This window comes from Gopherus flavomarginatus, chromosome 2, assembly GCF_025201925.1.
Source record: "Gopherus flavomarginatus isolate rGopFla2 chromosome 2, rGopFla2.mat.asm, whole genome shotgun sequence".
Taxonomy (NCBI): Eukaryota; Metazoa; Chordata; order Testudines; family Testudinidae; genus Gopherus; species Gopherus flavomarginatus.
This window is the reverse complement of record NC_066618.1, coordinates 179145823-179170978: the sequence shown is the minus strand read 5'-3', so window position 1 is coordinate 179170978 and position 25156 is coordinate 179145823. Positions and strand designations below refer to the sequence as shown.

At 42.6% G+C, this 25156-nt stretch overlaps 1 protein-coding gene across 2 annotated transcripts in view; it reads left to right on the top strand.

Annotated features, from left to right (window-relative positions):
- LYRM4 (LYR motif containing 4) overlaps positions 1–25156 on the top strand; it is a 179228-nt gene that overhangs the window by 71143 nt on the left and 82929 nt on the right. The window contains exon 3 of one of the 2 annotated variants that reach the window (XR_007772578.1): positions 14277–14399. The exons of the other annotated variant lie outside the window; for it this stretch is intronic. The gene's annotated coding sequence lies outside the window, so the exon portion shown is untranslated. The remainder of the gene's footprint in view (positions 1–14276; positions 14400–25156) is intronic. 2 annotated transcript variants of the gene reach the window in all.

The following is a 25156-nucleotide window of genomic DNA, read 5'->3' as shown; positions in this document are numbered from 1 at the left end:
TAAAGATACAAGCATCTTGAGGTCACTCCTGATCAGTGACTGTTTTTTGCTCTTATTTATGGCATACACATTTTAATTTATAATTCCTGTTGCTGCTTGGGGTTCTCATTTTTGGTAGCAGAGAAGTGATACCACTAGTTAAAGCAGTATGCCCCCAAGATGAAAGGACGCTACTGACCCAATACACTTCAAGAAGGTTGATTTGGAACGCTGCTGTGGTTGGAGTCTAAGACAAGTTAAGATTCCCCTGAATCAGCATGGCAGATGATCAAGTAGTTGCTTTGTGAATTTAATACTTAAGCATTGCTGTGACAGAATTTCTATTTAAATTAACATTTTTGGTTGATTCTGCTCTTCAGAAGTTCAGTATTGAGATTATAGCAATATAGGCTAAAGAACTCACATTTTCCAAACCAGTTTTCCCTCTGGCTCAGTTGGGTCATTCTAAAGTAAACCTGAATGTTGAAAAATCCATTTGGACTACATACAATAAAAGCTTTTTTAACGGGCATGCTGGGGGAATGGGGGATGCTGGTTAACTCAGAGAGAGGGGTTTGGAGTGGGGGGGGACTGTGGGGCACGGGTTCTGGGAGGGAGTTTGGGTCCGGGAGGAGGATTGGGGCATGGGAGGAGGCTAGGGTTCCAGATGGGGAGGCGCTCATCTCCAGTGGCTCCCTGCAAGCAGCTTCCCGTCCCTGCTGCTCGTGGCAGAGGCACGGACAGGTGGTTCTGCAAGCAGGCACTCTGCCTCTGTCTGCAGGAGCTGCCCCCTGTAGCTCCCATTGGTTGCAGTTCCCAGACAATGGGCTGGGAGCTGCAGCTTCAGCGCTCGAGGAGGGGGAGGGAGGCAGCATGCCTGCAGGGCCACCTGGCTGTGCCTCCATCAGTAACAGCGGAGACAGGGAGCTGCTTGCAGGGAACCACTGGCAGTGAGCCTGCTCCCATCCAGCACCCAGAAGCCCCCGTGCCCTAGACCCCCTCCAGGACCCAAACTCCCTTCAAGAGCTCACTCCCCAGCCCCTGCCAGCCCCACACCAACCGCATTATAAACCAGACTTCCAGTGCAGATCAGAAATGCTGATTTATAGAGCTTGCCGGTTGGTGAAGTGCCAGATAAGAGAGCTTTTGCTGTATTAACCATAAAAATATCAATCATGTTGTCCTTTGTTAAGCTAAACAAATTACTTGATTAAGATGCTATTTAGCACATATTGTTTTAAATAGTTTCCTGACAGGACCCTTCCTTCAACCCTCTTGCAGGATTTTAGATGATACATTTGTCCGTTATTCTGAGCTAGCTGTGTCTAATGTTTGACCTGAATGAAAATCACTCAGCACTTCTGAAAATTAGGCCACTTATTTAAATTTCTAAATAAGGATTTAGGAGCCCAAGGTTCAACCCCAAATTTAAACAATCTAGACCTAGCCCCTGCACCTGAGAGCTCAAATATCTCAGTATCTTGCTTGCACATCTTCTTACAGATAGTTTGGTTAGTTCCTAAGTAGATCCTAAAAGGAGTTTTGACAATAAGGATAGATTGACTGTTGCATCCCAATCATAACAACTTATATATCTCTATCATCTTTATTCTGAAAATTCCCAAAGCATTATACAAATTCTAATAACATCAGTGAAACACATCCTTCCTTTAGGTGGAAGGCCTACCAATCATTTGTTTTATTTGCTTGGATTCAATATTTTAAAATGTCCTGTCTAAGCTGTAGGTATTCTCATAATTAAATTCAAACCCATAAAGGAATATGACCCTATATCTTCATACAAATATTATTCCTGGGGGAATTTTGTGCCAAAATTTTAAAATTTTGGCAAATATTTTAAAATTCTGCAAATTTTGTTAAAATAACACTATATAATCACACCAGTTTCAATTATTTTGGTAATTTCTTTCAAAATACCAGTCAATGTCCTTTTTTGGGGGGGTGGAATTCTGTGCACACATTAATTTCTGCAAAAATCTGTATTGCAAAGTGGCACAGAATTCCCTCAGGAGTAAAATATATGGCCCTTTGGAAAGAGGATAATTTAGCCAAAGTCACTGGGAGCAAATCCCTACTTTTATTAAATGTGTCATGGGATTTTTCCTGTTTACATAATAGAGATGGGGCCTTAGTTTTTAAGGCCCCATCCAAAAGTCGGCATGTGATAAGCTGAAGGGAATTCCACCTATCTTCCTTAGGAAACGGAAAAGCTGAATAGAGCCTGTCTAGATTTCAATCTGTGGTTTCAGTGACCATTGATGTTTCAATCTGATCCTTAAACTACTGAGCCCACATCTTTAGAAACCTGCGTTACTAGCATCCATCTTGTGTATTTTATACTGCTAAAAGCTCAAGCTATGTCTACACTACGAAATTAGGTCGAATTTATAGAAGTCGGTTTTTCAGAAATTGTTTTTATACAGTTGATTGTGTGTGTCCCCACATAACATGTTCTAAACGCATTAAGTCAGCAGACTGCGTCCACAGTACCAAGACTAGCGTTGACTTTCAGAGTGTTGCACTGTGGGTAGCTATCCCACAGTTCCTGCAGACTCTGCTGCCCGTTGGAATTTTGGGTTGAGATCCCCAATGCCTGATGGGGCAAAAACAGTGTCATTGGTGATTCTGGGTACATGTTGTCAGACCCCCCTTCCTGTCTCCTCCCGTGAAAGCAACAGCAGACAATTTTTTTGCACCTTTTTTTCTGGGTTAGCTGTGCAGACGCCATACTATGGCAAGCATGGAGCCCACACAGCTGACCGTCACCGTAAGTCTCCTGCGTGCTGGCAGACGTAGCACTGCATTGCTACACAGCGGCAGCTCATTGCCTTTTGGCAGCAGATGGTGTGTTACGACTGGTAGCCATCGTTGTCGTACTCATGGGTGCTCTTTTAATCGACCTCAGTGAGGTCAGTCAGGGGTGCCTGGGCAGACATGGGAGTGACTCAGCCAGGTCATTCCCATCTTCTTCTGAGCACCCAGGAGATGACGATGGCCAGCAGTTGTGATGCAGCATCTTTTGCCGAGCACCCAGGAGATAATGATAGCTAGCAGTCGAACTGCACCATCTGCTGCCAGCCTAAGATGTAAAAGATAGATGGAGTGGATCAAAACAAGAAGTAAACCCAATTTACTTTGTATTCATTTGCTCCTCACTTCCTCCCTCTGTGTAATCAATGGCCTGCTAAACCCAAGGTTTTGAGTTCAGTCATAGAATCATAGATTATTAGGGTTGGAAGGGACCTCAGTAGATCATCTAGTCCAACCCCCTGCTCAAAGCAGGACCAATCCTCAACTGGCCCCCTCAAGGATTGAACTCACAACCCTGGATTTAGCAGGCCAATGCTCAAGCCACTGAGCTATCCTTGAGGGGGCCATTCTGTGTGACGGTTGTGTTTCTCCTTGATGCAAAGCCACCCCTTTTGTTGAGTTTAATTCGCTGTAAGCCATGTCATCAGTCCCCGCTCCCTCCGTCAGAGCAGACAATCGTTTCGTGCCTTTTTTCAGCGCAGACTCCATAGCACTGGGATCATGGAGCCTGCTCAGATCACCGTGGCAATTATGAGCACTGTAAACACTACACACATTATACTGGAGTATATGCAGAACCAGAACCTGCCAAAGCAAAAGCAGGCGAGGAGGCGATGGCAGCGCAGTGACAAGAGTGTTGAGGACATAGACATGGACACAGACTTCTCATGAAGTATGGGCCCTGGCAATTCGCACATCATGGTGTTAATGGGGCAGGTTCATGCTGTGGAACGCCGATTCTGGGTCGGGGAAACAAACACAGACTGGTGGGACCGCATAGTGTTGCAGGTCTGGGACGATTCCCAGTGGCTGCGAAACTTTCGCATGCGTAAGGGCACTTTCATGGAACTCTGTGATTCGCTTTCCCCTGCCCTGAAGCACCAGAATAACAAGATGAGAGCAGCCCTCACAGTTGAGAAGCGAGTGGTGATAGCCCTGTGGAAGCTTGCAATGCCAGACAGCTACCGGTCAGTCAGGCATCAGTTTGGAGCAGGCAAATCTACTGTGGGGGCTGCTGTGATTCAAGTAGCCAACGCAATCAAAGAGCTGCTGCTATCAAGGGCAGTGACTCTGGGAAATGTGCAGGTCATAGTGGATGGTTTTGTTGAAATGGGGTTCCCTAACTGTGGTGGGACGATAGATGAAAACCATATCCCTGTCTTGGCACCGGAGCACCAGGCCAGCGAGTACATAAACCGCAAGGGGTACTTTTCAATGCTGCTGCAAGCACTGGTGAATCACAAGGGACGTTTCACCAACATCAGCTTGGGATGGCCGGGAAAGGTACATGATGCTAGTGTCTTCAGGAGCTCTGTTCTGTTTCAAAAGCTGCAGGAAGGGACTTGCTTCTCAGACCAGAAAATAACAGTTGGGGATTTTAATGCCATGGCTCATGAAGCCATACACGGACAGCCTGGACTGTAGTCAAGAGCTATTCAACCATAGGCTGAGCAAGTGCAGGATGGTGGTAGAATGTGCATTTGGACGTTTAAAAGCGCACTGGTGTACTTTACTGACTCGGATAGACCTCAGCGAAACCAATATTCCCATTGTTGTTGCTGCTTGCCGTGCGCTCCACAATATCTGTGAGAGTAAGGAGGAGACGTTTATGACGGGGTGGGAGGTTGAGGCAAATCGCCTGGCCGCTGATTATGTGCGGCCAGACACCAGGGCGTTTAGAAGAGTACAGGAGAGCACGGTGTGCATCAAAGAAGCTTTGAAAACCAGTTTCATGACTGGCCAGGCTACGGTGTGAAAGTTCTGTTTGTTTCTCCTTGATGAGCCTCCCCACCCCCCGCCCTTGATTCACTCTACTTCCTTGTAAGCTAGCCACCCTCCCCCCCCCCCTTCAATCTACGCTTGCAGAGACAATAAAGTCATTGTTGCTTCACATTCATGCTTTCTTTATTAATTCATCGCACAAATGGGGATAACAGCAAAGGTAGCCCGGGAGGGGTAGGGGAGGAGCAAAGCATCGGGTGGGGTGGGGGAGGAGGGAAGGACAAGGCCACACTGCACTTTAAAACCGTAAAACTTAAGAACTTTAAAACTTATTGTAGGCCAGCCTTCTGTTGCTTGGGCAATCCTCTGGGGTGGAGTGGCTGGGTGGCCTGAGGCCCCTGCACCCTTTCTTGGCCATCTGGGTGAGGAGGCTATGGAACTTGGGGAGGAGGGCTGTTGGTTACACAGGGGTTGTAGCAGCGGTCTGTGCTCCTGCTGCCTTTCCTGCAGCTCAGCCGTACGCTGGAGCATATGAGTTTGATCTTCCAGCAGCCTGAGCATAGACTTTTGCCATATGTCAGCAAGCTCACACCACCTATCATCTTCAGCCCACCACTTACTCTCTTCCACCCACCACCTCTCCTTGTGTTCATATTGTGCTTTTCTGCACTCTGACATTGTCTGCCTCCATGCATTCTGCTGTGCTCTGTCAGTGTGGGAGAACAGCAGGAGCTCAGAGAATATTTCATGCTGAGTGCGTTTTTTTTGCCTTCTAATCTTTGCTAGCCTCTATGAAGGAGAAACATTTGCAGCTGGTGGAGGAAAAGGGAGAGTGATAGTTAAAAAGACACATTTTAGAGTACTGTGGGTACACTCTTTCACGTTAAACCTTGCTGTTCACATTATACAGCACATGTGATTTCTTTACAAGGACGTATTTTGCCTCTTGTATTGAGAGCCTGCCAGTTTGGTGTGAGAGGTCACTCACACTTCACCCCTCCCCCCACCACATCGCTAACAACAGGGAACATTTCTGTTCAGCCACAGCCAAACAGCCGAGCAGGAACGGGCACCTCTGAATGTCCCCTTAATAAAATCACCCTATTTCAACCAGGTGAGCATGAATGATATCACTCTCCTGAGGATAACACAGCGAGATAAAGAACAGATGTTGTTTGAATGCCAGCAGACACTGGGACCATACACCACCATGCTTTGTTATGCAATGATTCCTGACTGCATGCTACTGGCCTGGCATGGTAAAGTGTCCTACCATGGTGGATGGAATAAGGCTGCCCTTCCCAGAAACCTTTTGCAAAGGCTTTGGAAGTACATCCAGGAGAGTTTTATGGAGATGTCCCTAGACTCTAGAGGATTTCCGCTCCATCCCTATACACGTAACAGACTTTTCCAGTAGCTGTATTCTCCGCGAATGCCAGGGAAGATTAATCATTAAACACGCTTGCTTTTAAACCATATGTAATATATTTACAAAGGAACTCTCACCAGAAGTCCCTTCTCCACCGTCAGGGTCTGGGACCCTGCCTTGGGTGGATCCGGGGGTTGATGGGTCCAGGTCTAGGGTGAGAAACATATCTTGGCTGTTGGGGAAACCGGTTTCTCTGCTTCCTTGCTGTGAGCTGTCTTCAGTCTCTTCTTCATCATCTTCCTCATCCCCAAAACCCGCTTCCGTATTGCATGATTCTCCATTGACGGAGTCAAAGCACAGGGTTGGGGTAGTGGTGGCTGCACCCTTTAGCATGGCATGCAGCTCAGCGTAGAAGCGGCATATTCGCGGCTCTGATCCAGAGTGGCCGTTTGCCTCGCTATTGTTTTAGTAGGCTTGCCTTAGCTCCCTAATTTTCACGTGGCACTGCTTTGCGTCCCTGTTATGGACTCTGTCCTACATGCCCTTTGAGACTTTTTCTAATGTTTTGGTATTTCGTTCATTGGAACGGAGTTCAGCTCGCACGGATTTGTCTCCCCATATGGCATTTGTTGTGGGGATTTGTCTCCCCATAACAAGTCTTGTGGATAAGGGAGAAGTGGTGGATGTGGTATACCTAGACTTTATTAAGGCATTTGATACGGTCTCGCATGATATCTTTATTGATAAACTAGGCAAATACAATTTAGATGGGGCTACTATAAGGTGGGTGCATAACTGGCTGCATAACCCTACTCAGAGAGTAGTTATTAATGGCTCCCAATCCTGCTGGAAAGTGGGGTTCTGCAGGGGTCTGTTTTGGGACTGGATCTGTTCAATATCTTCATCAACAACTTAGATGTTTGCATAGAAAGTACGCTTATTAAGCTTGCAGACGATACCAAACTGGGAGGGATTGCAACTGCTTTGGAGGACAGGGTCAAAATTCAAAATGATTTGGACAAATTGGAGAAATGGTCTGAGGTAAACCGGATGAAGTTCAATAAAGACAAATGCAAAGTGCTCCACTGAGGAAGGAACAATCAGTTTCACACATACAGAATGGGAAGAGACTGTCTAGGAAGGAGTATGGCAGAAAGAGATCTAGGGGTCATAGTGGACCACAAGCTAAATATGAGTCAACAGTGTGATACTGTTGCAAAAAAAGCAAACGTGATTCTGGGATGCATTAACAGGTGTGTTGTAAACAAGACATGAGAAGTCATTCTTCCGCTCTACTCTGCGCTGGTTAGGCCTCAACTGGAATATTATGTCCAGTTCTGGGCACCGCATTTCAAGAAAGATGTGGAGAAATTGGAGAGGGTCCAGAGAAGAGCATCAAGAATGATAAAAGGTCTTGAGAACATGACCTATGAAGGAAGGCTGAAAGAATTGCATTTATTTAGTTTGGAAAAGAGAAGACTGAGAGGGACATGATAGCAGTTTTCAGGTATCTAAAAGGGTGTCATTAGGAGGAGGGAGAAAACTTGTTCACTTTAGCCTCTAATGATAGAACAAGAAGCAATGGGCCTAAACTGCAGCAAGGGAGATTTAGGTTGGACATTAGGAAAAAGTTCCTAACTGTCAGGGTAGTTAAACACTGGAATAAATTGCCTAGGGAGGTTATGGAATCTCCATCTCTGGAGATATTTAAGAGTAGGTTAGATAAATGTCTATCAGGGATGGTCTAGACAGTATTTGGTCCTGCCATGAGGGCAGGGGACAGGATTCGAGGACCTCTCAAGGTCCCTTCCAGTCCTAGAGTCTGTGAATCTATGGCGAGCAGATCCCGTACCTTCTGTTTGGTCCATGCTGGAGCTCTTTGGCGATCCTGGGACTCAATCATGGTCACCTCTGCTGATGAGATCTGCACTCACCTGCACCTTACCACGCTGGCCAAACAGGAAATGAGATTCAAAAGTTTGCTGACCTTTTCCTGTCTATCTGGCCAGTGCATCTGAGTTGAGAGCGTTGTCCAGAGTGGTCACAATGAAGCATTCTGGGATAGCTCCCGAAGGCCAATACCTCAAATTGCGTCCACACCACCCCAGCAAGGCTGATATCAGGGCTAATCCCCTCGTCGGAGGTGGAATAAAGAAATCGATTTAAAGAGCCCTTTAAGTCGAAAAAAAGGGTTTCGTCAGGTGTACGGGTCCAGGCTTAAATCGAGGTAACGCTGCTAAATTCGACCTAAAATCATAGTGTAGACCAGGCCTCAGAGACCTTTGGACCTCCAGTGCTATTAAATATATTAATTAATTGTGTTCATTTTGGTAGTATTCCTGATAATTTAAGAACAATTCAGAGAACTCACTCCAATGAGGCCTTGAGGTTAAAAATGCTATTTAAGTAAATAATATTAAATATTTGGTAGAGTCCCAACTAAAAATTTGGATGAACTGTGGTTTTGACCTCTTGATTTTGGTTAATTGAATCTTCCTTTAAAAATATTGTATCTTCAGATTAAAAATGAATGCAGTACAGGTAGTGTACTGCTTGAGAGTTGCTTATTGATTAACAGAGCAGTCAGTATAAATTAAAATTAGGAAAATTGCTATATATAATTGGAGTGCTTTTAAATTATCTGCATGTTCAAGAATTACATGCCTCAGGCCTGGTCTACACTACGCGTTTAAACCGATTTTAGCAGCGTTAAACTGATTTATCTGCACCCGTCCACACAACGAGGCCCTTTATATCGATATAAAGGGCTCTTTAAACCGGTTTCTCGTCCTCCATGACGAGAGGAGTAGCGCTGAAATCAGTATTACCATGTCGAATTAGGGTTAGTGTGGCCGCAAATCGACGATATTGGCCTCTGGGCGGTATCCCACAGTGCACCATTGTGACTGCTCTGGACAGCAATCCAAACTTGGATGCACTGGCCAGGTAAACAGAAAAAGCTCCGTGAACTTTTGAATTTCATTTCCTGTTTGCCCAGTATGGAGCTCTGATCAGCATGGGTGGCGGTGCAGTCCCAAATCCAAAAAGAGCTCCAGCGTGTGCCGTACGGGAGATACTGGATCTGATCGCTGTATGGGGAGACAAATCTGTTCTATCACAGCTCCGTTACAGAAGACAAAATGAGAAAGCATTTGAAAAAATCTCCAGGCTATGATAGACAGAGGCCACAGCACAGTGCTGTGTGACAAGCGTAACGGAAAGCCAAAGAATCAAATGGACGGTCATGGAGGGAGGGAAGGGGGTACTGAGGACTCCAGCTATCCCACAGTCCCTGCAGTCTCCGAAAAGCATTTGCATTCTTGGCTGAGCTCCCAATGCCTGTAGGGTCAAACACGTTGTCCAGGGTGTTTCAGGATATATCTCGTCAATTTACGCCCCCCTCCCCCCCGGTGAAAGAAAAGGGAAAAAAATCATTTCTTGACTTTGTTATATGTCACCCTATGTCTACTGCATGCTGCTGGTAGACGCGGTGCTGCGGCAATGAATAGCAGCATCCTCTCCTCTCCCCTCCCCTCCCCGGTGGCAGATGGTACAATGTGACTGCTATCCATCGTCATCATCAGCCCCTGAGTGCTCCTGGCTGGCCTCAGGTGAGGTCAGCTGGGGGCGCCTGGGCAAAAATAGGAATGACTCACGGTCATTTCCAGTAGATGGTACAGAACAGCTGGTAACCGTCCTCATCATAGCAACTGAGGGCTGAGTTCCATGAGTGCCCCCCCCCTTCATGTCTAAAGAAAAGTTTCTGTACTGCCTGGACTATCATAGCAGCGGGATGCTGGGCTCCTCTCCCTCCCCCAACGTTTAATGTCCTGCCTGGACTATCATAGCAGCTGGAGGCTGCCTCCCCCTCATTTTATCTCACTAAAAAGTCAATGTTTCTTATTCCTGCATTCTTTATTACTTCATCACACAAATGGGGGACACTGCCCCGATAGCCCAGAAAGGTAGGGGGAGAAGGGAATCAACGGGTGAGGTTGTTGCCGAATTAATGTGCTTAGTGTGGCCGCGTGCACTTGACTTTATACAATCTGTTTTACAAAACTGGTTTATGTAAAATCGGAATAATCCCGTAGTGTAGACATACCCTCAAAGAGCTACTTTTTCTGCCTTATCCACATGCCTAAATCTTTGTACATATTTCTCTCCGACTCGGTGTTGTTTTCTTCTTTCTTCACTCTGTGCTGTGTATTAATTCACCCAGAGCCCCTTATGTATGGTCAGCCTTTTCTTTTTCTGTTTTCCTCCAAAATTTTCCATCCTCTAATCATTTTAGCTCAAGCCTGAAAAGACACAGTACCCAAAAGTGGAAAATGGTAGCACTATTAGTTGATACAGTTGTCGAAGAGTCTGCTCCCCTTTCTTCTCTTTAGGAAAGCACTGTCTTATTATTCCTGAAGTCAAATCTTAGAAAACAGGCCCAAGAACTAAGGTTCAGAAACAATGCTCTAAAACAGAGTTCTCAGACTTTTGAACTGGTGATCCCTTTCACATAGCAAGCCTCTGAGTGCGACCCCCCCTTATACATTAAAAACACTTTTGTATATATTTAACACCATTGTAAATGCTGGAGGCGAAGTGGGGTTTGGGGTGGAGGCTGACAGCCCGCAACCCCCCATGTAATAACCTTGTGACCCCCTGAGGGGTCCTGACCCCCAGTTTGAGAACCCCTGCTCTAAGAGACAAATGGCTATAAGACCTGATAAAGCCACATCTGCCTCAATCCATTGGCAGTTTTTCCCAGCTTATATCTCCAGGCCACATTTATATTGTTTGTGGACCTAACAGGGCAGCAACATACTTGGGGAGATTCAGACCCTTAGAAGAGGTGTCTGACATGATGACACATTTGACATCAATATTCCTATGTTCTGTTATCATGTTCAGGAACCTGTGATTATAATCGTGGTGAGATGCTGTTTCCAAAACCCATGCTGTAGAAAACACGTACTCATAATAAAAACACTACAGAGTACTGTTGCAAACTGAAGTTTGTGATCATTTTTTAGAAACATACTTTTTGTAGAAATCATATTCTACTTTTAGTACTTTGAGTTGAATTCAGGTTTTTGGTTTCTGGTTGTTGTTTTTTTACTCATCCATGTTTATTTATGGTTACATTAGCACATAGTAACTCTGCAGGGTGAGGAGGGAAGGTTTATTGGACTTCTGAAGGTTTATTTGGATTGTGACTGCATACAGTTGGGGATGAATCAGTGGATTAATTAGCAGTGAACTTCATATGTAAAAGAATGTTCCAGGAAAAAAAATCCAGCAGTGTCAATTATTGTATGCATTCTGTCTTTCCATAGTGTGTAGCCTCCCTTCTACTATGGGCCACCAATAAGTGAACCAAAGAAAGCATAAATATGCAGTGATATAAGCAGAAAGCAGGAACACCACATGAATTGTAAGTCACTTTAAAGAAACCTACCTGGACATTTTCTCTGTTTTCAGTCATCATTTTCTAAAACCAGATCTTGAAAAATTACAGTGGATAATGACTTCCTGGTTGGTTTTATTTAATCTGAAGTCATATTAACTAAACAGAGACACGTTTTCTACAGTAGTATTTTTGGACAATAAATCTGGCCAATATAATGCATCTTATTGGATAGTCATATGTATGTATACAAAGGGAAGAATTGATGAGCAATAATACCTGTGTGCTTTAAATTTACTGCACCTCTTCCTGAGTATTCACAAAGGCTTTGGCAGTTTGTAAAATCGAGTTCATCATTTGCTTGTGGTCCTTCCTCATCTGAATGTATTTCTTTCAAGGACATTCCTCCTGCAGTGGAGAAATTGGTAAAGTAGTTCTGTGTTTATTTTTGGTAATTGTTTTTCCATTTAGCATGCCTCTTGATTTTGTTTCATTCCTCTCCCACCCTCACCCCCTTTCCCCCAGTGGCTGAAGTAGCCCATGGCACAGTCTTCTGGCTTTTTATTAGGAATTCTGGAATCTGTGTACACCCAGTGGTCATATTCCTGGAGAAATCTGTGCTAAATCCCAACATAAAATAATAGATGCACAGAACACAATTGCCATTGCTAACAAATGAAAACCACTTAAATAACTTTGATAAAATTAAGCTAGTGTTATGGATATCAAGCTGATGCAATTTTCCTGCCACTTAATTCCTCTCCCTCCCCACAGTGGAAGCTCTGGCTACTTGAAATGATTATATTAGATTCACTTACTTATGTCAGGTGATTTAGTCAAAAGAAGGACTGGAAGTCTGACCACCTAAGTTTTCATCTCAGCTTTGCCAGACCTCTGTGATGTTGAACAAGTTATTTGTTCTCTGTCTCGGTTGCTGTCTTTGTAAAATGGGGATAACCTATTTCAAAGGATGCATTAAGGCTTAATACATGTTTGTGAAGACGTATTATGTAACTGCTATGTTTTTGTGGGTTTGGGGGGGAAGGTTGGTTGTTTTTGTTTTAAAGAAATGTCTTGTAGACTAAACTTTTTTTTAAGAGTTCATTCTGATGTTGTCTTTTATTAGTATTGTATTAGACACCCACAAGCCTTGAGGCTGGGACACTATCTAAATGAAATTTTAATTCTTGCTGTGTCATCTTTGAACACATAAATAGTGTCAAAGGGGTACTCCTCGGGGAATTATGCACCAAAAAAATTAAAAATTCTGCCCACACTATTTGAAAATTTTGCAAAATTCTTCATATTTTATTTGTCAAAATAACACAATATAAACATTCCAATTTCAATTATTTTGGTAATTTATTTCAAAATATCTGTCAGCAAGTATGTCTGTAACAATACAGACCAAAAAACAGATTCTGATAATTTTTTATTTTCTTTTTTTTACGAATAGATTCCTGACTAGGCATATTAATACAGAACTTTTGAGTAATTCTTTTAAATTACAATACAGAGCTGTATTTCCTGCACCTGTCAGAAGCAGTGCAAAGGTTTGGGGGTCAGGGGTAACAGAGGAGCTGAGGGAGAGGGAAGGATCCTGAGAGTGAACCTGGAGGGTGGTGGATGTGGGTGGGAGAAGTTTTTTTGGGGAGGGGGCGGGGTGCATTGTTAGGGAGTTGGGAAGCCTCCCCCATGCAGACCCTGGCTAACCCCAAGCCTCTCCCATTCAGTTAGATACATCTTCCCCATCCCCATTGGTCTCTGCAGCCTCCCTCCTCCCCAGACACCGTGCTGTCACCCCACTAGCTCCTGAGCCCAAGCCCCAGTCTGTCCCCCTACTGTCCATTCTGAATTCCAGTCTGTGACCCCCTAGCAGCTCTGTGTTCCTCATTCTGTCCTAACCTGGCTCCATGGGCAGGGAGCTGTGATGAATTTCTACTCCTGGGGGAATTTTGCAGCACTGGGCATGCACAGAATTTTTTCCCCACACGCACAAAATACATTGGCCACGAAGTTCTGCAGTTCCTCGTTTTGCCCATCAGAGGCCGCTGTGGTTGTTCTGGCGCCACAGCAGACTCTAGTGGGCAAAAGGCAGAACTGCAGCACTTCTTGGACAGAATGTATTTTATGCTGGGGAAAAAAACAAAATTATGGGGGGCAGATGAATTATGCATATCTGCAGATGCACAGAATTCCCCCAGGAGTTAAGGGGTCACTACAAAGAATCTTTCAGGTCAGAACACACTTAGATTTACAATCAAATTTTTTGGTAGCCCAGCTTGTTTTTGACACCTTATTTTGATAGAATCTTCCCCTTAGATGAGATGTAGATAGATTAAAAATGAATGTATTGCAGTCATCAGACTGCTTGGTTTTGCTCTTTGGATCACTGGGAAACGTATAGCCACATCTCTTCGTGAATGGAGCTCACTTAAGAAAATGTTGCAGGAATTGTGTTGATTTAGAGAATAAACCTTTACTCTGCTTCACTAAAAGGAAAAATAAAACACTGAACTAATAAAAGTAGAATTATTCAAGGTGATCCACAAATGACATTGCTGAAATATCAACTTCAGTAATGTATGTGTGATGAATGCCCAGTTGTATTAATTTATAACTTATCATTCATTTTTTAATTTATAATTGAATTATTATAACAACCCCCAAGAATCCGCCAGCTTATTCTTACTTTTTTTTTTTTTTTTTTTTTTTTTTTTTTTAGAAGACCTTTATATATTTTTTTCCTTTTAGGTTACATGACATTCTTCATTGTCATATGGCTGGTTCATTGGTCTACTCCAACACCCCAGCATGTAGCATGCTGGTGAGAGACAGATCTCTCTGAACTCTGTAAACTACGTTATGAGAGGTTAGGTAAGTGGCATTTTTCTTTATTATATTGGACAGCTTTTAATTGATTTCATATTCAACACCATATAAAATATTTAAAAAATAAATTTAGGGGGAAAAGTGCAATATAATATTAAAAATCCACTTATCAGACCTACTATACATGGAGTTGACTCCATGACCCAGGAGAATTGCATGGTACTTTTGGCATCATCCAGCACAATGCACACTGAGGCACCTAGCCGGGTATGGTGAGAACAGGACTTTAAAGAAAAAAGTTAGTTTGTATATAGACGGGCTATTGCAAAATGAATTTATTTTTCATACTAGGGTTGTTCACACAACCAGAGCAAAGAAATGAGCTAGAAGTGGAATTCCTCCTGCCATTGGTCAGTTTATGGGGTTGGTTGTTTATGAACATTGAGCTTTGCTGTTTCAGGTTATCTAAGGCCGTGTTAGTCCTGCTGAATGTAATACTACTGGGGGAATTCTGTACCACTGCATATGCACAGAATTCATGTGCCACAGAGAATTTTTTTTCTCCACAGAAAATACGTTGTCAGAATGGTGCTGCAGTTTCTCCTTTTATCCACCAGGGATCAGTGTGGTGCCAGAACAGAGAGCAGCTGGGGATAGGGAAAAGAAAGAGGCTGCCTTTCTCACAGCACCCTACCCATGGCGCCAGGTCAGGAGGCATATATGGGGAAATGGACAGCATGGTGCACCTGGGGCTGCTATAGGGTCACAAACTGGGTTTCAGAAGCAGTAGCATATCTGGGGGGGAGTAGGGAGAGTGGCTACTCCCCTGAGCACTCACCCGGCGCTTCCCAGCACATTCAGGTCTTCGGCGGCACTCAACTTTAGGCTCCACTGTGTGCATCTTGCAGCAGCGGCTCCTGCAACCTGTGCTTCTCCTGCTCCCCCCATCCTCGCTTTGTGGCAGCTGGGTGACACGCCTCCCTGTGCCCGCTGGGGGGTGCCTGCTATCTTGCGGTTCCAGCTGCGCTTGGCTGAGGACTAACCCAGCGCGGGTTTCCCACAGGCAGCTCTGAGTCTTCGGTGGCAATTTGGCGGTGGGTAATTCGGCGTGGCGAGTTCTTCAGTCTTCGGTGGCAAGATTGGTTTTTCTTTTTTTTTCCCTTTCCTGCTTTGCAGCGGGTTGCACCTTTTTTTGTGTGTTCACTCCCCCTGCTCTTAGAACCTGGCTATGCCACTGTTCAGAAGGGCTAGTGTGGGGAGGCACAGACTGAAGCGGAGGCTGAATGGAAGTGGGGGTGCAGGCATAGATGGGGACGGGGAGGGAGGTGCAGGGATAAATGGGAGTGGGGGGAATGCAGGGACATATGGGGATTGGAGAGGGGGTGATGGAATACATGGAGATGGGGTGAGGGAGGGTGGCTGAGTGGGGGTGCAGGGACACATAGGGATGGAGGGTGCAGGCAGAGGCACCGGAACTTGGGGAGGGAGGGCCCTCCTACTTTTTGCTGGAGCAGGGCCTGCCCTCTTCCCCCTGAGGTCCCACCCCCTGGCCAGGCCAGTGTGGAGCCCGGGTAGATGTGGGAGCCCCGCACAGAGATCCTCCACCTTCCTGTGGTGCAGAGGGGCTGAGAGCAGCCCCCACCCCGTGATCCCGCCTGGCCCAGGGCAAGTGGAGGGTCCGCGACTCCACGGCGGCTCCCCACAGCTGCCCACACTGCTCTCCCCAACCCAGCTCTGGGGGAGAAGAGAGCACCTCAGAGCCTCAGGGCAGCCACAGAAAGAGCTGCGCTGCATGCACTGTGAGGAGCTGCGTACCCTGCACCTGCCCTGGGCGAGGAGGTGAGGACGCAGCCTGGGGGCTGCTCGGAGGGTCTGCCACGTCTCCCCACAGCTGCCCACATGGCTCTTAGCGTGGCCAGGATTCGGCTCCACGGCCACCCCATCCCTGGCCAGAGCTGAGTGAGCAGCTGTGGGGAGCCTTGGTTCCTCCACCTGCCCTGGGTGTGGGGTCTGCTTTTGGCCACCCCAGGTGGGAGGAGCAGGCTCCCCAGCCCTGCTCCAGCTTCCGGCTTGGCTGAGGAGGGTGTCTGGGGGGAGAGGAGGGGCAAGGGCAGGGCCTCAGGAGGGTGGGGGGCCCCAGTCCCCCCATGTTTGGGAAGTCTCTGGCACCCTTGTGTGCAGGGACACATGGGGTCAGGGGCAGATGTATCTAACTGAATGAAAGAGGTCAGGGGTCAGACAGGATCTGAATGGTGGAAGGTTCCCTAACAATGCCTCCCCACCTCAAAAAAAACCAAAAAACTCTGTTCTCCCATCCACACCCAACAACCCTCCAAATTCACACCCAGACTCCTTCCAGCAATTACCTTCCTGTCCCTCTGTTCTTTCATTACTCCTGCCTCCCCCAAGCGTTTGCACTGCTTCTGAGAGGTCCGGGAAGTACAGTTCTGTATTGTAGTTTAAATGAATTATTACTCAGAGTTCTGTATTAATAAGCCTAGTAAGGAATCTGTTTGTCAAAAAACATTTCCTGGCTCTTTTTTGTTGTCTGTATTGTTACAGGTATAGTTGCCGACAGGTATTTTGAAATAAATTATCAAAATAATTGAAACTGTCTTGATTATATTGTGTTATTTTGACAAATAAAATATGCAGAATTTTCAACATTTTAAAATATTGTGCACAGAATTTTTAATTTTTAGTGCAGAATTGGTCCTGGAGTAATGTAATCTTCATCCTGTTGATGGCTGATCTGAAAATCTAAATCTACCTGACTCTGATTACTAGAATCACTGGGAATCACATCAAAAAGCATCATCAGCTATCTGGTGGTTAAAAGTGATGTACAGAGCTAAAACCTGCTCATCTCAGCAATGCATTCAAATCAGTAGTATTAATGAAACTTTACTCAAGTGTTGAAAAATTATAGTATCATTATATTTAAAAAGAACAGGAGTACTTGTGGCACCTTAGAGACTAACAATTTTATTTCAGCATAATGGGGTGGCGCTTCACGCCCCAGCCTGACCGACCCAGCCCTTACAGCCAGTCAGCCTGGACGTGAATCACGGCTGGACGGGGCGCCACCCCCTATGCTGAAATAAATTTGTTAGTCTCTAAGGTGCCACAAGTACTCCTGTTCTTTTTGCAGATACAGATTAACACGGCTGCTACTCTGAAACCTGTTATATTTAAAGTATACTTAAAATGCTTTTAAAGGGAAGATTTAACAGATGAGTTTTAAGTATTGGAAAAAGTTAATATGACACTTTTTAAAGATAGGAATAAATGAGGGAAGAGGACTTATATGTATAGAAAATTTGAAGTATTAAATTTAGCTTAATACAAGGGATTATTGTTTAAGCTGGCATTTTTTAAGACACCAGTATGCAGGATCAAGTCTCGATTTGCATGATGTTGATGCAGATAGCTCATGGTTTGTACGGGTGAATAATGGGCTTTGACTCTTGATTCACCTGTCTTACTGGTGTGTTACCAAATGTAGACATATAAAAGCAGAATACACTTAAATTGTCAGTGTCTGCTGTGTATACTGGTGATATACATAGTTATAATCAAGTCATCTTATTAGAAGTAATGTTCAGAAAGCAACCTTGTAGCTTGGCATCTGTTGGCAATGTGGGTAAACACAATTGCCAAGAGCATGGAGAGAAGGTATTTCAGAGGCTTTTGCATATTAAGTTTATAGATAAATATTGATCAACAAAAATGTTAAAGTAATAGCATTAACTTAAATCAAATTTCTGACTTTTTTTTGCCTTTGTGACTGTTACAATTAAAATTACAAAGAGGTTAAAGAAAAATATTGTCTATTATTTTAATGTTTTTCTTTCTGCATTTGACAGTATTTTGTTTTCAGTTTCATTCAGTTGGCTTCCTGTGTTATTGTATGGATCTTTCACACAGCAACAACTGAGAGAGAGAAACTTAAAAAAAAAAAAAAAGTATTATTTTTAAAATTGGCAGAGCAACTTAAGAGTAGTGCCTGGTATGGCTTTTAACTTTTTTAAAAACTGATTTCAAGTTGACAGTGTTCCTTTATTGTCATGTGATCAAATAAATAAACAAACTTCTCTTCTCCTTAAATGTAATTACATTGGAAAAAAGCTAGGTACATCAAGGTATTGAGATCGCACACTCAACTTCTAGTGCTGCCTATTTTTTTAAAAGATAGCTGTATTAATTTGTCCACATTGCACATCCAGTATATTCTATAGTACCTATTAATAACAAAGGGTAATACATTGAAGAGACATTTAACTAGTTCTCAGGGAGCATCTGTATACATGTCAAGTTTCATATTTCAACCATAATTGCTATAGTCTTTTTTTTTTGTTTGTTTTTTTAAGTGTGGTTGCAAACTTTTAAATGGGGAAAGTGATGTTCTATTGTTTGCTTTTCGTTCTTGCTGTACTTTGAAATATCTGAATGGATCTTGCATAGACTTCCTGGGGAAAAAATATTTCTTTGAGAACAGATCAAATCTCAAAATTTCAACCAAAACAGTGAATATTTATGAAAGTTATTAGTGAGGGAGGAAGGGGAAGGGTTCTAATGAAACTATTCTGCAACCGTATCTACTGTATAACCAAATGCCTGCTATAATAAATGCCAAAGTATATAACATGTATTCACTATCTAAGCACTGGTTTTATGTACCAGTAGATCCATCAGGTCACCCCTACCACATGTTGCAGCCCAGGAGTTTGGGGTTCAGAATCCATCTTTTCCACCCAACTCACTATTCATTCTGTTGAAACTACTAGAGAAGATGCCAGCTGGGACCCTACAGTTTGAAGGAAGTTGTGTATACATTATAGCAGTGCCAGGATGCCTTTGACAAGCTAACCAAGTTGATATTGTAGCACTTTCAATGCCACATATCACTGTCACAGCCAGGGCTATACCAGCGTGGTTGCTGCTTTTTCCCAGAACAAGCCAGCCGGCTCCAGCTAGGGCCTATCTCAGTGAAATAAGTCGCACAAATGCATACACTTTTCTCCTAGCATTTCAGAGTGCATGCTCAGTAAGCAGAAAAAACAGATTGGAGGTTTTAATTTCATGTTTTTCACCGACCTTTTGAAATGTCAATTTCAAATTTTCTACTTAAATACTTAACAAATACAAAGAAATAAAAGAGCTATATAAAAACCTAAGTATTATTAATTATCAAACATAAAAACTAATTTCACCTCTCACACTGAGAGTTGGTTCCTCCAGATCAGCTTTATAAATACATTGTCAGGATAACGTGAATAATTTATGATGCTACTGCGAGTGGTGTAATTATTCTGTGAATAAAAGGAGGACTTCAGTCTCCAGGGATATAAAGCACCTTTCAAGAATACTAAATTAACGTAAAGCATTGAAGAAAACAGCAAATTAGAGAGCAATAGTTTATATCCTATCTAACTGGCCTACGTCCACGTTAACACCATTAAGTAATAGTTTTACAGTATTCCTAAAATAACAGTAGGAATTTCCTTCTCGTTGTGCATATTTGTTCTTCTGCAGTTTAAACAAATATATTTAAGTTGGAATGATAAAACGTATTTGCTTATTTTACAATTACTTTCCATCTTCCCTCAGACTCTCCTACAAGTTTCAGTAATCAATGCTCTGTGTTGACTAGTGATAAATTACAATTTAATAATTCAGGGCTATGATATCAACAAGATTATATTGGGTCAGATGGTTCTGATGTCAGAGACTTGAATTATTAGTTATTTCAAGGAGGAATTGGACTGATGAATCTTAACCATGCGGAATAAATCTGCTTGCAAACTGTCAAACGTGGTCTCTATATCAAGTTGTAATTTAGTCATTCATGCATGGGAGAAGGAGTGAGGAATCAAACTGAGAGGCTGCACAGGGATGCGAGAGAAGCAACTGAGCTTACTGCTGAGGCCAAGTGTTTCCTATACTTTTTGTCCTGTTACTGATTTTGGCTTAACTTTGCAGTCATACTGGTCCATCAGCCTTTTATTTCAACATTGTAGAAGATATTCCACAGAGGAAGCTACTAATTCTGATAGATTTATGAACAGGTTTGGCTGCTGTGGTGGTGGTGGGAAATAAAAAGCAGATGGTTTGTGGACCCATGACAAAAATCATGAATCCAGTGTCCATCCTTAAAAAGTTCCTCCAGATTGAAGGATTCTACCAATTGCAGATATTCCCTACCTTAAAAATAGGTAATTCCATTTCAAGCTGCAGGAACTTCTTGAAGGCGTCGCTCTACATTTTTCCTTTATCACCAGTCACATCTCTTTTATTGAACTGTGTATAAAACTGTATATATGGATACATTTTAGGAACAAAGGCTAAAAGGAAGGAAACTGAGGAATAATTGTCTTTTGAAAATTATTATACATTATTTGTTTATATAAACAGCTAGCTAACAATTTTGAATGGGCACCATGCAGACCACAAAGAAATGGAGGAGATAGGATGTATCTGCAATATGATATTTTTTCATTCCTGTTTTCATTTGTTAAATATTTTTCCTTTCTTGACCTAGCCTACTTAGTCCATTTATGATTAACATTTATCATTCACTTGTTTGTTTAACTCATGCCCATTTGATTTTTCATTTATATGTTGTTTTTAGGACTCATCTGTGTCTATGTTCATGTATAATATATATAAATTGTATTTATCAATTTAAAGTGTATTAAATAAAATGGTGAAAAAAACTTACAAAATAGCCATATCAATACATCTTCAAATGTTTTAAGAAGTCCTGAAAAATACTCCCAGCAAAACAGAAATAAAAGACAGATTTAACATCCTAAATATATATAATATAAATTTTGTGGGTTTTATTCATATTTTCAGTTTTTAATCTCCTGGTTTATTTTCACTTTTTAAATATTTAAACCTCTTATTTTATATTTTAATTTTTTTATCTTTCCAATTTTGTAATCTTGTTTAAAACTAAACATCAAATTCCATACTGAATAGGTCTAAGTGGCAGCAATTATTAGATCTGACTGTCTTCATTTCACTTTGAATATTATTCCAATCTGTATTTCTAGCCAGTATTTAGCATCCATACTGAACTGTGTTTTGTTATCCTATACTGTGGGAGGGAAGGGGAAACACAACTCAACAAGAACACTGTTTTCTGCTGCTTTTCAGCAGTTATACTTCATCTCCTGAGTCTCCTCTGTGCCTCAATAGCTGTAGAAAAGGAAACATTTGCTGCTTTTGATCAGAGGAGAGAAATGACAGTATAACTTCCTCTACAGCCAGTGCCAATCATATTCCTGAGCCTACCAGCAGAATGTGCACATCATTCTTTCTCTTCTCTCTTTCTGCATAGAGACCAAGCAGCTTGTCACCTTGACTAGTTCAGTTACAGAGAAGTACAATTGCTTCCTAAAACTAGAATCTGCTCGGTCAGCCCCATAGTGTGGGAGCATCAGTCATTCATGTTTTTATTTCAACTTTAGGTTTTTTAGGTGAGACAGCGAGGACACCAGAAAATACAGCATTCTGTTAGTGTGACAGAATGTACCCGTGGAGCCACACCCTGCACATTATTGTACTAATCTTTGTACAAATTATGCCTTGTGAGGTATCATTTGAAAACTCATAATTTGCTGGTCATTATTGTCTTGATTGAAATGTGTGTGGCAACACTGTATGCAAAGTCATAAGATTTCACCGTATGGTGTTCTTATCACTAAGAAGCATTCATTGTATTCTGGGGGGGAAAGAGTCCTGACTAGGGCTGCCAAGCAATTAAAAGAAATAATCGTGATTACTTGTGCGGTTAATCGTGCTGTTAAACAATAATAGAATACCATTTATTTAAATATTTTTGGGTGTTTTCTGCATTTTAAAATATATTGATTTCAATTACAACAGAATACAAAGTGTACAGTGCTCACTTTGTTTGTTTATTTTTATTACAAATATTTGCACTGTAAATACAGAAGAAATAGTATTTTTCAGTTCACCTAATACAAGTACTGTAATGCAATCTCATAATCATGAAAGTTGAACTTACAAATGTAAAATTATGTACAAAAACGCAGCTTCATTCAAAAATAAAATAATGTAAAACTTTAGAGCTTACAAGTCTACTCAGTCCTACTTGTTGTTCAGCCAGTCGCTCAGATAAAAAAGTTTGGTTATTTACAGGAGATAATGCAATTTGCAGGAGATAATGCTGCCCGCTTCTTGCTTACAGTGTCACCTGAAAGTGAGAACAGGCATTCTCATGGCACTGTTATAGCCAGCGTTGCAAGATATTTACATACCAGGTACGCTAAAGATTCATATGTCCCTTCATGCTTCAGCCACCATTCCAGAGGATATGCTGATGAGGGGTTCTGCTCGATAACAAGCCAAAGCAGAGCAGACCTACGTACGTTTATTTTCATCAACTGAGTCAGATGCGACTGGCAGAAGGTTGATTTTCTTTTTTGGTGGTTCAAGTTCTGTAGTTTCCGCATCAGTGTGTTGCTCTTTTAAGATTTCTGAAAGTATGCTCTACACCTCGTCCTGCTCAGATTTTGGATGGCACTTCAGATTCTTAAACCTTGGATAGAGTGCTGTGCCCTTTGTCAAATCTGCAGTGAAAATGTTCTTAAAAAGAACATGTGCTGGGTCATCATCCGAGATTGCTATAACATGAAATATATGGCAGAATGCCGGCAAAACAGAGCAGGACACATACTATTCTCCCTCAAGGAGTTAAATCAAAATTTATTTAATGCATTTTTTTTTTAACAAGTGTCATCAGCATGGAAGCATGTCCTCTGGAATGGTGGCCAAAGCATGAAGGGGCATACAAATATTTAACATATCTAGGACGTAAATACCATGCAAACACCTGTTCTCACTTTCAGGTGACATTGTAAATAAGAAGCAGGCAGCAGTGCCTCCCATAAATGTAAACAAACTAGTTTGTCTTCGTGATTGGCTGAGCAAGAAGTAGGACTGAGTGAACTCATGGACTTTAAAGTTTTACATTGTTTTATTTTTGAATGCAGTTTTTTTTACATAATTTTACATTTGTAAGTTCAACTTTCATGATTCAAAGATTGCACTACAGTACTTGTCTGAGGTGGATTGAAAAATACTATTTCTTTATCATTTTTACAGGGCAAATGTGTAATAAAAATAATATAAAGTGATCACTGTACACTTTGTAGTCTGTGTTGTAGTAGAAATCAATATAAATTTGAAAATGTAGAAAAATATCCACAAATATTTAATAAATTTCAATTGATATTCTGTTGTTTCACAATGCGATTAATTGCAATTAATTTTTTTAATCATGATTACATTTTTTGAGTCAATTGCGTGAGTTGACTGCTATTAATCAACAGCCGTAGTCCTGACCTAAGAATTTTGGTCAGTAAGACTGCTGAAAGCATATACTGACAAATTTTATTTGAATCTGATATTTGTTAAGTTAAGCACCAGTAGCATTTTAACTTAATTTCTTGTAACCATTTCTGACTTTTATGCTTCATTACTTGTACTCACTCAAAATCTATGTCTTTGTAGTTAATAAACTTGTCTTATTGTTTTATCTAATCCAGTGTGTGAAGTGTCTGGGAGGGCCGGCTTCTGGCACCAGCTGAGCAAGTTCGTGCTTGGGGTGGCATTCCACCCAAACACAGGGCGGCACAGCCGGCCTTTTTTTTGTTCGCTGCTCCAGCTGCCCTTCTCTCTCCCCCCCCGCTCCCTCCCTTTCCCCCTCCATTAGACCAAACGCGCACTCTGCAGCACACGGAGTCCCCTGGCTCTGGCTGCCCTGTAGGGTTTTTTGTTTTGTTTTTCGCCTGCTTTGCCAGCCATGCCGTTGTTTCTCCTCCTGCCCCCCACACTTTCCTGCTCCAGCTGTGCCATTTTTGTGTTGTTCCCCTCCCGCTTTGCTGCTCCAGCTGCACCATTTTTTTTCCCTGCTTTGCTGCTCTGGTGGCCCCTCCACACCCTTTTTTGTTTTTTTGCTTGGGGCGGCAAAAAAGCCAGAGCCGGCCCTGTGTCTGGGAAACGTCATTTGTGATAGCAAGTTATGAGCATATTATTTCTTTTAACACAATAATGGATATTATGTAATCTTGTCCTGTCCAGGTGAGGGTTGGGCAGTACATGAAATACATTTCTGGGGAATATCTAAGACTGGGAGTGTGTTGGGACCACCCTGCAGTATAACCGTGGCTGGTAAGAGCCAAGGTGTGGCTGGCTGGCTGCAGCACACACAGACATAGCTGGGTGTGATTTATATGCTGGAGGCTGTTTGTGAACAGTCCAGACTGAAGGCTACAGCAGCAGGGCATTGTGATGGGAAGGTTATAGGGCAGGGGTGACACAGCTACTCGTTAGTCTGGATTGCACCCTGATATGTCACACTTAATGCTCAGCACAGATGATTGCTTCAAAAGCTTTTTAACTTTGGTTATATTTTTCAATTACTTATAAACAAATCTTCCTCATTTTCCTTTTTCTCAGTCTTTCCCTGTACAAAAAACAAAGAATAGTGTTTCAAGCGCTAGATAAAATCATGAGCGATGTCCAGTAAGTAATCACACTGTTAGCTGCTTGATTTTCTTTTCTTGATTGTGAGGATGGTGGCTTTTGGATGTTAATGTCTTCAAAACAAAAACCTGTTACCTCAGACCTCCAAAAATAAGAATAAAAATTATATCCAGAGTCTGATTCTCCAGCACTTTTTACTTTGCATAGTCATTTACACCTATGGGGAATAGTGTGAAGAAACCTGCCTATATATGGGAAGAGAAGTCTGATTTGGTAGCCTACTT